Source organism: Nycticebus coucang, chromosome 18 (assembly GCF_027406575.1).
Source record: "Nycticebus coucang isolate mNycCou1 chromosome 18, mNycCou1.pri, whole genome shotgun sequence".
Taxonomy (NCBI): Eukaryota; Metazoa; Chordata; class Mammalia; order Primates; family Lorisidae; genus Nycticebus; species Nycticebus coucang.
The window spans coordinates 14,117,917-14,132,471 of record NC_069797.1 but is presented as its reverse complement, the minus strand read 5'-3'; the positions used below and the strand labels follow the sequence as shown (position 1 = coordinate 14,132,471).

At 41.7% G+C, this 14,555-nt stretch overlaps 1 non-coding gene across 1 annotated transcript; it reads right to left on the bottom strand.

Moving 5' to 3' along the window:
* Positions 1-13,788: 13,788 nt before the first annotated feature.
* Positions 13,789-13,952, bottom strand: LOC128571369 (U1 spliceosomal RNA). The gene has a single exon (XR_008375797.1). It is a non-coding gene; the product is annotated as a U1 spliceosomal RNA (small nuclear RNA).
* Between the last annotated feature and the right edge of the window lie 603 nt (positions 13,953-14,555).

Below are 14,555 nucleotides of genomic sequence, written 5' to 3'. Positions count from 1 at the left end.
TCTTCAAATCCTTTGCCCAGCCTGCGACGGGATCCCTTGTTCTTTTCTTGGTAATGCGTTTGAGTTCTCTGTGGATTCTGGTTATTAAACCTTTGTCGGAGACATAACCTGCAAATATCTTCTCCCATTCTGAGGGCTGTTTACTTGCTTTACTTACTGTGTTCTTGGCTGTGCAGAAGCTTTTTACTTTGATCAAGTCCCAGTAGTGTATTTTTGAAGCTGCTTCAATTGCCCGGGGGGTCCTCCTCATAAAATAGTTGCACAGGCCGATTTCTTCAAGGGTTTTCCCTGCACTCTCCTCTAGTATTTTTATAGTTTCATGACTTAAGTTTAAATCTTTTATCCAGTAAGAGTCTATCTTAGTTAATGGTAAAAGGTGTGGGTCCATTTTCAGTCTTCTGCAGGTTGCCAGCCAGTTCACCCAGCACCATTTGTTAAATAGGGAAATGTTTCCCCACTGAATGTTTTTAATTGGCTTGTCAAAGATTAAATAACGGTAAGTAGCTGGATTCATCTTTTGGTTCTCTATTCTGTTCCAGACATCTACTTCTCTGTTTTTGTGCCAATACCATGCTGTTTTGATCACTATCGATTTGTAGTATAGTCTGAAGTCTGGTAGCGTGATTCCTCCTGCTTTGTTTTTATTTCTGAGTAATGTCTTGGCTATTCTAGGTTTTTTCTGATTCCGTATAAAATGAAGTACTGTTTTTTCAAGATCTTTAAAGTATGACAGTGGAGCTTTTATAGGGATTGCACTGAAATTATATATTGCTTTCGGTAGTATGGACATTTTAACAATGTTGATTCTTCCCAGCCATGAGCATGGTGTGTTTTTCCATTTGTTAACATTTTCCTTCTGACCTCAGGGGTCATATAACCCAAATGAGTATGTTTTTTTTTTTTTTTTTGTAGAGACAGGGTCTCACTGTACCACCCTCGGGCAGAGTGCCGTGGCGTCACACGGCTCATAGCAACCTCCAACTCCTGGGCTCATGCAATTCTCTTGCCTCAGCCTCCCGAGCCCAAATGAGTATGTTTTATTCTCAAACTTCTTATCCATCTGGATGGCTTCTGCTAATAATTGGTATGTCAGGTTTAAACTCTGTGTCATCAGTCTTTACACTTTGAGGCCTTAATGTGGCTGCATAGGTTACTGAGGGTGGACAAAAGCATGTCCATAACACCTCCAGTACCTTATAGGAAGACAGCACCAGAAATGGCCTGTTCTACTCATCCTAGAGAACACAGTGATCCAGTTTTAGATGTGAATTGAATCTTAGGCACAAAGTAGTTTTCTAATAATTGAAGAAATTGAGTCCTAGAGAGAGAAAATAATGAAGTCATGAAGGTTATTAGAGGCATAGCAAAGACCCCAGGGTCTTTGGGGTGAGTGATTGTCTCTAAATAACCAATTAGCATGCAAATAAGTTACATTATAGAGAAAATGCATCAACCTGCCAGGATCATTAATGTATTAACAGAATTACCTTTATTATATTGGCTCACTGTTACCTAGTAGACAGCAGGCCCCAGGGAAGAGTCCCTTGGTAGGGGCAGTTTTACTATTCCTTTTGTATATTCTATTGTTTGAGAATGGCAGGTCCACAGGAGAGGTCCAGGAGAGTGCCTTAAGGCTGGGTCCCAAAAGCAAATAAAAGCACTGGCTCCTTTAGAAGATGGGGTCACAGGGCAGGGATCAATACCCAAAGAAGAGAGATGAGGACATTTAAAGGTATGGTAAATGTGTGCACATGCTTGTTTTTGCAATTGGACAATTTTCTTACCCAGCCTACTTGTCTCGTTCTGCCACTTATCCATAGAACCTGCCCATGGCAGCCAATTCATCATTCCACCTGCTATTCAAAAATCCTACAATCTCTCCTTGTTAGTGCAGAAAAAATCCAAATGCATCTGCTTCTCAGGCAAAATATATACCAAAATGTTATTAATAACAGCAGACATTTCACCTAATTGTAGCTTTATTGCTTTTGCAGTAAGTGCCCATGAAATGCCCTCTAACCTATGAACCCTTTTCTCCCAATCAACTGAAAACCCTTGCTGTGGCCAGCTGGTCTCCTGGTCATTTCATACCATAACCCAGCCCCGCCTGACCACCAGGGGCTGGCCCAGCTCAAGCCATTTTGTCAGCTGGCTCTCTGTTGACCTTTCCAATATACTTTTACCAATAAATAACAAACTAAACGATTATAACTGCTAGTTCTTGAGTGCTCTGGATAGCAGGCACTCTTCTAAATGCTCTCCACACCTTCTGTCATTAAGGCCCTGAAGAAACTGCTGACTGAGGTCCCCTCATTCTTCCCATTTTACAGAAGGAAACTGTACATGGCAGAGGTAGCGTTTGAGCCAATGTCTAACTCCAAGCTCCTCCAGCCAGTAAGATGTGCCGCTTCCCTTTTCATGACCTGCATGAATGACATCCCACAGGGAGCAACTTGGCATAGCTGCTTCAGTGTGATCTAAGAGCTCCCTGTGGCAGCGACATTCATCCTTGTAAACCAGAAAGTGTGCGGCCAGCCCAATGAGTGCCGTTTCTCTGTTTGTCCTGTGGTTTTCTTTAATTCAAGAGTGTTTATCAGAGATGCTGTTCCAATTCTTTCTAGAAATGAGATGGAGTGCTAATAAATAGATACAATGAATTCATGCTAAGGAATTAATACTTTATCCTGTGAGTTATGGAAGATTTTAATGGGAGATAACAAAGTCCAATTTATTTTTCTTTGCCTGTTTGTTAGAAATTCCTCCCTTTTAGTGCTGTGGAGGGTAGACTGAGGTAGGAAACAATTATGACTAGTAAACAATTATTGCAAATCTGGCATCTCTTAACAAATGAATGAACTATATGTATGTATGTATACACAAATGTGTATATAGGTGGTGTTTGTGTGTATTTTTAGACTATAAATATTATTTTGCGTAAATTTTTTCCCACAAAGTAATATTTATTTACTACTCATTTTTCATTGCTTTATGGTTCCCAGCAAAATTGGCACTTTTATTAGTAAGGGTGAGTGCAAATAGTGCTTCAGTAACAAATAAACCCTGAACTCTTGAGCGATTAATGGACAATGGTTTGTTTCTGATCCCTACAAAGTCCAGCAGGGTCTAGAAGCTCTCAAGAATCCCAGCTTCTTTCAGCTCCAGACTCTGCCCTCATACCATACGGTCTCCATGCCACCACCAAAAAGAGTGTTTGGAGGAAGCCCACTGACATTTTAATGCTTCAGCTTAGGAGTGAAATAGGTTACTTCTGCTCACACTTCATTTTATGAAATGGGACCCCACCCACCTGGAGAGGGCTGGGAAGCACGCCTGGTTAGGAAAGAGAGGTTGACATGACCGAGAGCACTCAGCCTCTCCTTCAGTGCACCATAAACATCTGCTGAACCCATGACATTTGCCAACAGGAAGAGTAGGAAACATAGATATTCAAAAACAATAGAATCTGAAATTTTTATATTCATGAATATCACCAAGGAGTATACTTTCCCTAGTGAAGTTTTCCTAAAGCTTATGGCCTTTTTCTTCTCATTTCCTCTGTGTTAATCACCAGCAGTACGAATTGCATATGAATTTCTTGAGATTCAAGTTGCCTTCTTTGGTTCAAGAAGAGATGAGACTCAAACAAACAAACAAAAAATTCTCAATAGTTATTAAGTACTTTTCAACCAGCAGAACTCAGCAATGACCTGGCCGGGCTGCCACTAGGATCATTCCTCTTGCTCATCCATCTTTTCACTTGGCTCAGAGAGATTACAAATTTGCTGCACAACATGACTCTACAAGGTTATTCTCAAATAATCAAACCATATATATGTGATCTCTGAACACTGCACTGTGCAGCTATAATCCGGGGAAAAGTCCTCTTTCAGTTATGCATCCTTCTTGATCAAGTTCAATATAGCAAATATGGCTTTTGGCCCTTTACAAATTATATCAAAGCAAGGAGACAAGGAAAAATGGAGAACTAACTTGGTACTTCAGTGGTTTATGTGATCCCTTATTACCCCTGAAATAACCAAAGAATTAATCAACTAAAGATGTTTTACAAGGGCCAGAGGGGCCGCAGCAGTCTCCTCCTTCACATTTAATGAAGATTTCCAGGGCTCCATTTGTAGTGGAAAACTTGGTTAGTAGAGGGAGTGGGCAGGTCAATAGCCATATAACAAACCAATTTTTATTACTCACGCCTTACAACCTGGGTCAGTGAGGGGATAAGATACATTTGCCTGTGCCCAGGGTCTAAGTGTAGGGCTGTATTCCTAAGTGAGGAGCTTGAAAGACTTGGAAAATACAGCACATCAAAGTAATAGTGTCTAATTCATGGTATCTTCATTTTATTCCCAATATTCCTTCCAAAAGCCATTAAAGGTAACATTTCAAACTTAATTGGCTTTAAAAACACAAAACAAAGCCACAGTATGTGTGTGTGTGTTTTCTGCTGTGTTCAGAGTGGCACTTTATTTGCATCAGAAACTGCCTTCACCTAAAACAACAGCAGAAGGCTTAGAAGCCGATGATGATACTCCATGGAAAACATTCAAAGTGAGTCTCTTTAGGGCAATTTAGGAATGGAGAAAGGCATGAGATAAACAGAAATATTTTTTTCCTATTGCAGAGTTCATTTGCATGGAAACTGCCTTACTAATTGGTTTAACTTGGCACCTCTAATAGGCACATTATGGCTCGTCTTCATCTTCAAAGTATTCAGTGAACAATAGGATCTATTCTTCCCCTCAGTTCCCTCTAACTTTCTCAGGCTATAAGCATCAAAGTCCAGAAGCTGTGTTCCCCCTGTGTGGGGTGCAGTGTGCAGCATGGGGTGGGTGCTGTGCTGACAGCCCAGACCCCTGATCTTAGCCATCACCCAGGGGGAGTGCTGGGTTCTGGAAAAGTTATGCCCCTTCCTTAGGGAGCAAAGTCATCCAAGGAGGTACAGTCCTCTCAGAACAACAAAGAAATAGGAAGAATATAGAACTTGGAAAATTTGAACATGAAATTTGCCAGATGGGAAGATGGTGGCAGCCATAAAAGTTGAGATTGGGAGAGTATTTCAGGGTGAATTTAAAGCAAAGGCGATGAGCTCCTAGTAGATGCCAAAGATCAGACCTCTGCATACTTCTCTGATAGGACTTTGGAAAATGTACCTGCTCCTGGCTTCTCTTCCATGGTGCCTGGCATTCTGCTGAGTGCAGTGAGGCAGGGTCTTCTTTTAAAATTCAAATAAAAGAGAGTTTTAAATGTACAGAGGGTGCAAAACAATATATACACTTTTTAAGAAAAGAAAAAAAAACTGTATTAAAATTGTAGAAGTTGAAACACATTCTACTTAGTAAAGTATCACAAGAATGGAAAAGCAAGTATTCCATGTACTCAATCCTAACATGAAGCCAAAAGATGGATTAATACACACTCACACAAGAGAAAAATTCAATTCAACTCAAGGCGGGGGAGGGGGAAGGGGGAGGAGGGAAAGGGACTGGTGTGCTCCTACCTAATGGGCACAATGTAAGGTCACATGGCACACCACCCAAGTAAGGGACACAACTACAATGGGACCCTACCAACAAATGCAAACAAGGTAACCTCATCATATGTACCTTCATATTCATTGGAAATTAAAAAGTAACGAATGAATGAATAAATAAATAAATGTGGCAAATGACTTTAAATAATTGTAGCGTTTAATATATACTGATAATGTTTTTTGTTGTCTATATTATACCTTGTATCTCTCATAATTGCAGAGATCAAATGTGATTTGAGCATTGCCATTTTAATAGTTTTTTCCTTTCTTAAAATGTGTACACATTTTTTTGCACCCTGTCTACGTATACAACAAAATATTATTATTCAACCTTAACAAATCACCTCTGTATGTTTTCTATAATCCTGTCTCATACTTCAGATTCTCAGGCTAGTAAGGTATAATGATGAGAACCCCAAAACTTTTTTCTTTTTTTGAGACAAAGTCTCACGCTGTCACCCTGGGTAGAGTGCCACAATGTCATAACCCATAGCAACCTCAAACTCTTAGGCTCAAGCAATCCTCTTGCCTTGGGCTCTCAAGTAGCTGGAATTACATGTGCCCACAACAGCGCCCTGATAAATTTTCTATTTTTAGTAGAGACTGAGTGTCTCTCTTGTTCAGGCTGTTCTCCAATTTCTGAGCTCAAGCAATCCACCCACCTCGGCCTCCTAGAGTGCTAGGATTAAAGGCATGAGCCACCGCCCCCAGCCCAGAGACCTGAAACCTGTAACAATTACTTGGCTTTTCTGAGTTGCTTCCCAGGGATGTCGAGATTTCTTCAAGAAGCTGTAGTTCTGTAGGCCCCTGGACAGACTTCCTTATGCTATGTTGGCCACCCCCATAACCTGCCCTGATGTGCATAGACCTGCTATAAAAAGTCCATAATCTCCGTGAGTCAGGGAGACAGATTCGAGGCTCTCGTTCTCAAATTCTAATTCCTCGTTCTCCCAGAAGATGCTTTTCATATTTAACATGTCCTTCTTCTTAGCAATCGTCCTTGTCTCCACAACTGGCTCTTGGTGCCGTGAGTTAACTGAATCTAGGATGAAACCTGTTTGCAGTTTCAATAATGATTCCAGTTATATGAGGGACAAATTCATAGACACAGCGAGTAGACTGGTGGTTGCCAAGGGCTGGGGCGATGAAGGAATGGGGAGTTTAATGGGTACATAGTGTCAATTTTGCACTATGAAAAGAGTCTTAGAGATGGGTGGTGGTGATGATTGCACAACATAAATAAACTTAACATCACTAAACTGCATGCTTAAAAATGGTCAAAATGATACATTTTCTGTCATGTATATTTTACTACAATTAAAAAAAAAAAAACCCATGTCTTAGTACCTAGCTAAGGTTGACCACTCTAGGGTATCAAAGGCATGTTCAAAAAGAAGTGGAGCAGGAAGAGCTTGCAGAGAGAGAGAGAGGAGCAGGGAAGCAGAGGCCCCACCAGGCATCAGAGGGCAGTCTGAGGTCACTGCGCAGGTTCTCACCTTGAGAAAAAGTTGGAGAGACAGGGACCTGCCTTGACATTTTACTTAGTGACTGTTCTGCTCCTCTCTTCATAACTGGGTTCTGACTTTTCTTTTGAGAAAAGAAAGACTTCTTTTTTATTTTCACATACACATGTGTTCATTAGGCTTCCACGTTTTGCCTTCACAAAATTAAAAAGGCTTAAACTTTAACAACAATAACAATGTTTAAGATAGGGACCAGAAACAAAAACCTCCCAAAGAACAAATGAAGACAAATACATTCAGAAAAGAAATCAGATGATTGCTGCAACAAAGGATTAAGCGATAATAATAATAATAATGCAAAGAAAGTAACATTCACGTTGTCAAATAAGAGTATGTCTATTATAGAATAATTTGACTCTGAGGTTCAGTATGGAGTCATCAATTATCTACTGCTCATTATTTTTTCCCAATGTATCAAAGAATAGACAACTAATATTTATAAATAAAATAAAAGATAATTTCAAATAGATCATGCCAAATCTTATAGACAATAGAAAAAGAAGAAATACTTCAAAATCATTCTACTTAATCTGGATACACCTGATGTTAAAATTAGAAAAAATATGTTGTTATAAAGGGGAAATTACAAACATAATTCACTTATAAATGAGGATGCAGTATCCTGTATCCTAAACAACATATTAATAAGTTGAAGTAAAAATTAATGTTTAAGTAATGTACTTTAGTCAACATTGAATCCAATTTATGTGAGAATTAGTCACTATTTTCTTTCTTCTTCTTCTTTTTTTCTTTTCCTTACCCTCATCCCCTCCCTCTTTCTCTGTCTGCTAGCCCCTTCCCCCATGCCCCACCATGACATTGATTATCATTAATTGTCCTCATATCAAAGTTGAATACATAGAATGCATTACTTCTTCATTCCTGTGATGCTTCACTAAGGATAATGTGTTCCACCTCCATCCAGGTTTAGTACAAATGCTGCAAAATCTCCATTGTTTTTAATAGCTGAATAATATTCCATAGTATACATATACCACAGCTTGCCAATCCATTCCTGGGTTGGTGGGCATTTAGGCTGTTTCCACATTTTAGCAATTGTAAATTGGGCTGCAATCAACAGCCTAGTACAAGTGTCTTTGTAATAAAAGGATTTTTTTCCGTTCCTTTTCCAGTTCCTGGAAATGAAACCAGCAACTTACAGCCACCCAATCTTCGATAAACCTAACAAGAACGTGCACTGGGGGAAAGACTCCCTATTCAATAAATGGTGCTGGGAGAATTGGATATCCACATGTAAAAGACTGAAACTGAACCCACACCTTTCTCTACTCACAAAAATTGATTAAAGGTGGATAAAGGACTTAAATTTAAGGCATGAAACAATAAATATCCTCAAAGAAAGACTAGGAAAAACACTGGAAGATATCGGCCTGGGGAAAGACTTTATGAAGAAGACTGCCATGGCAATTGCAACAACAAGAAAAATAAACAAATGGGACTTAATGAAACTGAAAAGCTTCTGTACAGCTAAGGAGACAACAACCAAAGCAAATAGACAATGGAAAAGGATATTAGCATATTTTGAATCAGACAAAAGCTTAGTAACTAGCATCCATACAGAACTTCAATTAATCCACAAGAAAAAAAACCAACGTTTCATGAGATGAAAAAAACCTTCTCTAAAGAAGACAGACCAATGGCCAGCAAACACATGAAAAATTGCTCATCATCCCTAATTATTAGAGAAATACAGATTAAAACCACCCTGAGATATCATCTAACCCCAGCAAGAATGGCCCACATCACAAAATTTCAAAACTGCAGATGCTGGCGCAGATGTGGAGAGAAAGGAACACTTTTACATTGCTGGTGGGACTGCAAACTAATATAACCTTTTTGGAAGGAGGTATGGAGAAACCTCAAAGAACTCAACCTAGATGTCCAGTTTGATCCTGCAATCCCATTACTGGGCATCTATCAAGAAAGATTTCTTTATATTCTGTGTTTTGTGTTTTCTTAATAAGTGCATTTAGGTATAAGTATTTCTCTACAATCTCAGGCACACCTGGGTTTTGACCTGGAGGGTTCCCAGTGTTGCTATTTTCAAGTAGCTTGTTGGGCGGTGCCTGTGGCTCAACACAGTAGGGCACAGGCCCCATATGCTGGAGGTGATGGGTTCAAACCCAGTCCTGGCCAAAAAAAAAAAAAAAAAATTAAATCAAGTAGCTTGTAAATTCAAATTTGTTGTTTAAATCCCCCATCAAATAGTCTGTAAAGGCACGTGGATGACCTTGCATAGCACCAGTGGCTCCAGGGACTGTGGGGAAGATGCAGCCAGAATGGAGACAGAAGACCCCATTCTTGGCAAAGGAAAACACCCCCAGAAAAAGGAAAAAACAGAGAAATAAGCTAAGCAAGGCAGAATAAAAAAGTTTAGCTAGTTTACTTTTAAACCAGCAGTTAAATTACTTATCTGAGCAGTTCCTGCTTTTGCTAGAAGCCTGGCCTGTAAGGGATACAGCTTGCAAACCCCCCTGCTGGGTTGTACACACTTTGAAAAAGAAAATGGCTACAGAAGGAAGCTGTGTGCAAGGCCTGGGGGACGGTGCAGGAGGTGTGGTGGGGGGAGGCAAGCTGGCTGGTGCTATAGTTCCAAAGCAGCCAGTCTCAACTGCCCAGGGGGCTGACTGTGGCTGACTCCCTCATGTGGAGGGAAGGTGCCAACCAGCTGAGGATGTCTCCCTTCCTATGGGTTGTGACAAGTCCTCCTAGGCAGGCCACAGCTCATGCCCCTTTTGTTTTCTCCTTTATTCACATCTTATCCATCTTCCTTGTCAGTGGCATCACATTTTCATACTGTCACAATCCTCCACTCTGTAATTTCTAGGAACTTGGGGTGGCTTTAATTCTCTCAGCTGGCCATGCTCATGCAGACCCACTTCCATCATCCTGTAGACCTCAAGCTTGCTGCCATCTGAGTTCAGAATGTATTAAACTGTTTGATTTTTGTTGCAAGGGTAAAAGTAGCTATAGAGTGATTATTCAGGAGTCTGGGCAGTTTCTCCTGGGGAAGGTCCTGGGTCTCTCCTCTAGGGGAGGTGGCAACTGGCCACACAGGTGGGTCCCCTGCCCATCTCTTACTTGGGGTTTGCCAAGACTTGGCACAAAATCCTCTTCTCTTCTTACTCCAGATCCCCTGCCTTGGTGAGATGCAGTGACGAATGTCTTCCAAATTTATATAATAGTTCTGAGCTCCTGATCCACAACACACCATGTCCCATTAAACGTGCTAACTCTTCTCCACACGATTGTGTCTCTTTCTGTGAGAAAGCAGATTCCTGAACATTCTACCTATCACTTGTAGGCTGTAAAGTGATGTTTCTCCCTGGCCCTACCTGTGTCCTTTTCCAGGTACCCACCCCCCCCACCGGGGCCACCCCCATCCCCTATGGCCTTGGTCACTGCATCAGCCCCTTACTCATTTATTTATTCCCACATGGTAGAAAGAGTTGTGCTTTAACAATGATTCCTTTATAATACTGGAAATAATTACATAAGGAATACAATGCTTTGAACAATAAGAAAGTACATGAAGATAAAAAATAATCAGCTTCTCCCTCTTTTTTTTTCACACATCTGTGGTCACTAATATTATCAGTTCTTTGTCTATCTTTCCCACACCTTTTTTATACACCTATTTAAATATTTTCACAAATTCATATACCTATATGTACACAATTTTTCCTAGCTTTTACAAAAATGAGATCCTGGCTTTGTGTTGGTAGCTCACCGGTTAGAACGCTAGCCACATGCACCGGGCCTGGTGGGTTTGAACTTGTCAGGGCCTGATTAACACTAATGATGACAACAGCAGCAGCAGCAACAACAACAAAATAGCCGGGCGTTGTGGCGGGTGCCTATAGTCCCAGCTACTTGGGAGGCTGAGGCAAGAGAATCGCTTAAGCCCAAGAGTTTGAAGTTTCCGTGAGTTGTGACGCCAAGGCCTCTAGTAAGGGCTATTTAGTAAGATGCTGTTTCAAAAAACAAAACAAAACAAAAACAAAAACCCCCAAATGAGATCCTGCTATAGACAATACTCTGTGGCTTGACCTCTTTAGATCTAACATGTGATTCTAAAAATACACATCACATCCTGGCTACAACCATACATTGCTTCCCTTCACCTTTGAAAGGCCAGACTCCTTTGTGGCTCTGGCTTCATGCCTGTTTCTTCAACTTAATGTCAGTCTCTCTCGGACACTCACTATGGCAATGCTGACCGATGTCCCGCCTCTTGCAGCCCCCCCCACCCCCCCGCCCCAGTCCTGCTTCTCCTCAGGTGCTTTCCCAGGAACACAGTGATGGTTTGTCTGGCTCCTTCCCACATACCTGTGGGGACTCAACAGAGATGCCACTTCCTCCTGCCCCAAAGCCAGTTTGGTCACCCTTCCTACTCCCAAGACACTTGCCACATTGCAGGGCCCAAAGCAGTGGCAACAGTTCAGTTGTCTGTTTCCCATGTAGTCTGTGAACTCTGAGAGGAGCAGATCATGTCTGCCTATGGGGATGAGTGCTGCTCAGTGCTCAGCAGAGGTGTGCAGTGAACACTCGATGCATACTTGAATAGATGGATTAATGAATAATAAACCAAACTCCCAGGAGTTAGCCCTCAATTTCCCTCAGTCAGTAATTTGAGTCAGCTTGCTTTCAAAATACAGCTGTAGCCCATATTGACTCACTTCCTCCTTTCTTTGAATGCCCCCACATCCCTTCCTCAGATCCCTGAGGAGGTGCTCTCTTAACTGGTCTCTATCTTTTTTAATTAATTAATTAATTTTTTTATTTATCTGAGACAGAGTCTCACTTTGTCACCCTGAGTAGAGTGCAGTGGCCCTCTACAGCAACCTCAAGCTCTTGGGCTGAAGTGATTCTCTTGCCTCAGCCTCCCAAGTATCTGGGACTATAGGTGCCCACCACAACATTCGGCTGTTGTTAGAGACAAGGTCTTTCTCTGGCTCAGGCTGCTCTCGAACCTGTGAGCTCAGGCAATCCACTCACCTCCACCTCCCACAGTGCTAGGATTACAGGCATGAACCACTGAGCCTGGCCTATCTATCTTTCCACTCTTGTTTGAAGAGAATACATTCAATTCTTCACACAGTGGCTAGAGGGATCTTTAAAACTTGTTAATTGGATCATAGTTTCAGCCTCAGATCCTTCAGTGGTATCCCACTGCACTTGGAATTAAGCCCTAACCCCTGTCCCACATTCCCTCCTTCCAACTTCCTTTAAAGTTAATCAGCATTCCCTAATTTTTAAAATATCAGGTGCACTAGTCATTTTCCTGTCCTGGGAGCATGCTGTGCTTGGTCCTGGCCTGGAAGCTTTTTATCTGCTGTTTCCCTAGACCATCTTGTGACTGGCTGCTTCTTGTCACTTGCAGGTAAGCTCAATGTCACTCCTTGAAGAATTCTGAATTGCTGACAATGTTCACTAAAGTGGTCTTATTTCCCCAGCTGTGCTCTATCCTACATAGCAGTCTCTATAATTTTATTTATTTATTTTTAATTTAATTTTTTTGTTAAATCATAACTGTGTACATTGATGCATTTATGGGGGTTCAGTGTACTGATTTGACATACAATGTGAAATGCTTACATTGAACTAAGTAACACATCCATCAATATTATGCTCTTTTCTTTTTTTTTTTTTTTTGTAGAGACAGAGTCTCACTGTACCGCCCTCGGGTAGAGTGCCGTGGCGTCACACGGCTCACAGCAACCTCTAACTCTTGGGCTTACGCGATTCTCTTGCCTCAGCCTCCCGAGCAGCTGGGACTACAGGCGCCCGCCACAACGCCCGGCTATTTTTTTGTTGCAGTTTGGCCGGGGCTGGGTTTGAACCCGCCACCCTCGGCATATGGGGCCGGCGCCCTACTCACTGAGCCACAGGCGCCGCCCTATGCTCTTTTCTTAATAGTTTTTTTTTTTATTAAATCATAGCTGTGTACATTAGTATGATCATGGGGCACCATACACTTGGTTCATAGACCGTTTGACACATTTTCGTTTGACACATTTTCATCACACTAGTTAACATAGCCTTCCTGGCATTTTCGGATGTGGAGAAAAGGGAACACTTTTGCACTGCTGGTGGAATTGCAAATTTTATTAATAGTTTTGAAATGTACCATTGCATCATGCACATAAGGTGAGGTCCCCCCAAATGCCCTCCCTCCTCATCCATCCCTCCCCTAGCTCTCCTCTTCCCTTCCACTCTCTGGACTATAGTTATGTTTTACCATTTATATGAATGTGTAGGTGATTATATATTGATTTCGTAGTAGTATTGAGTACATTGGATACTTTTTTCCTATTCATGAGATACTTTACTAAGAAGAATATGTTCCAGCTCCATCCAGGTGAACATAAAAGATGTGAAGTCTCTATCTTTTTATGGCTGCATAGTATTCCATGGTAATTGTGATTTGTTAATCCATTCATGGGTCAGTGGGCACTTGGGCTGTTCCATGTCTTGGGTATTATGAATTGGGCTGCAATAAACATTCTGGTGCAAATGTCTTGGTTGTAAAATAATTTTTGTTCATCTGGGTATATACCTAGTAGAGGAATTGCAGGATCAAACAGCAGGTCTACTTTTAGTTCCTTGAGTATTCTCCAAACATCTTTCCAAAAAGGTTGTATTAGCTTGCATTCCCACCAGCAGTGTAGAAGTGTTGCCTTCTTTTTTTTTTTTTTACAGGGGAAAGCGCGAACGCAGTCCCCCACTACCACAAATTATGCAGTCGAGTTTCCCACATTTGGGGAAATCGCAGGGGTCAGCACATCCGGAGTGCAATGGATAAGCCTCGCCCTGGGAAAACCACCTTCGTGATCATGGTATCTCCCCTGCCAGGTAAGTATAGAAGTGTTGCCTTCTTTTTGCATGCCCGCCAACATCACTATGCTCAGATCTCTCAAGAAAAGACCAAACATTCTGTGCTTTGCAGGGGGTAGAACTTCAGACCGCCATGCAAGGGGGAAGTGTGGACTGGGAGTTTGGACTTGGGGGGGGGAATATCTGTTCAATTTTATGCCTGGCAGAGTGGTGTCTAGCTTCATAAGTGGGACCTCCCTGGGGAAAGAGACCTGGTGTTTAGTGGCTCTCTCCAGCAAGGTAAAATGAGAAGTATTTTGTTCCCTGCTCCCTTGCAGAGAGCCCACAGTGGGCCTCCCTCTTGGGGGAGGGGGTCTCCCATCCTCTAGTCAATACACTTTATATCTGGAATTTGTTTTCTTGAATGTTCTTCCTTGGACTTATACCTTGCCAAACTTCTTTCTTGGCTCAGCTCCCCACCTCTGGCTTCATAGAGTCTGATTCTGTCTAGTTTTTCTCCCTGTGGTCAGGAGCCTCTGCCGAGGGTTGCTACCAGTGGACCATCTTCCCAGAATTTATTTATTTATTTTTTTTTTGCTTGTCTGTTTTCTAGCCCTCCATACTGGAACTTGAGCTCTCCTAGGGCAAGA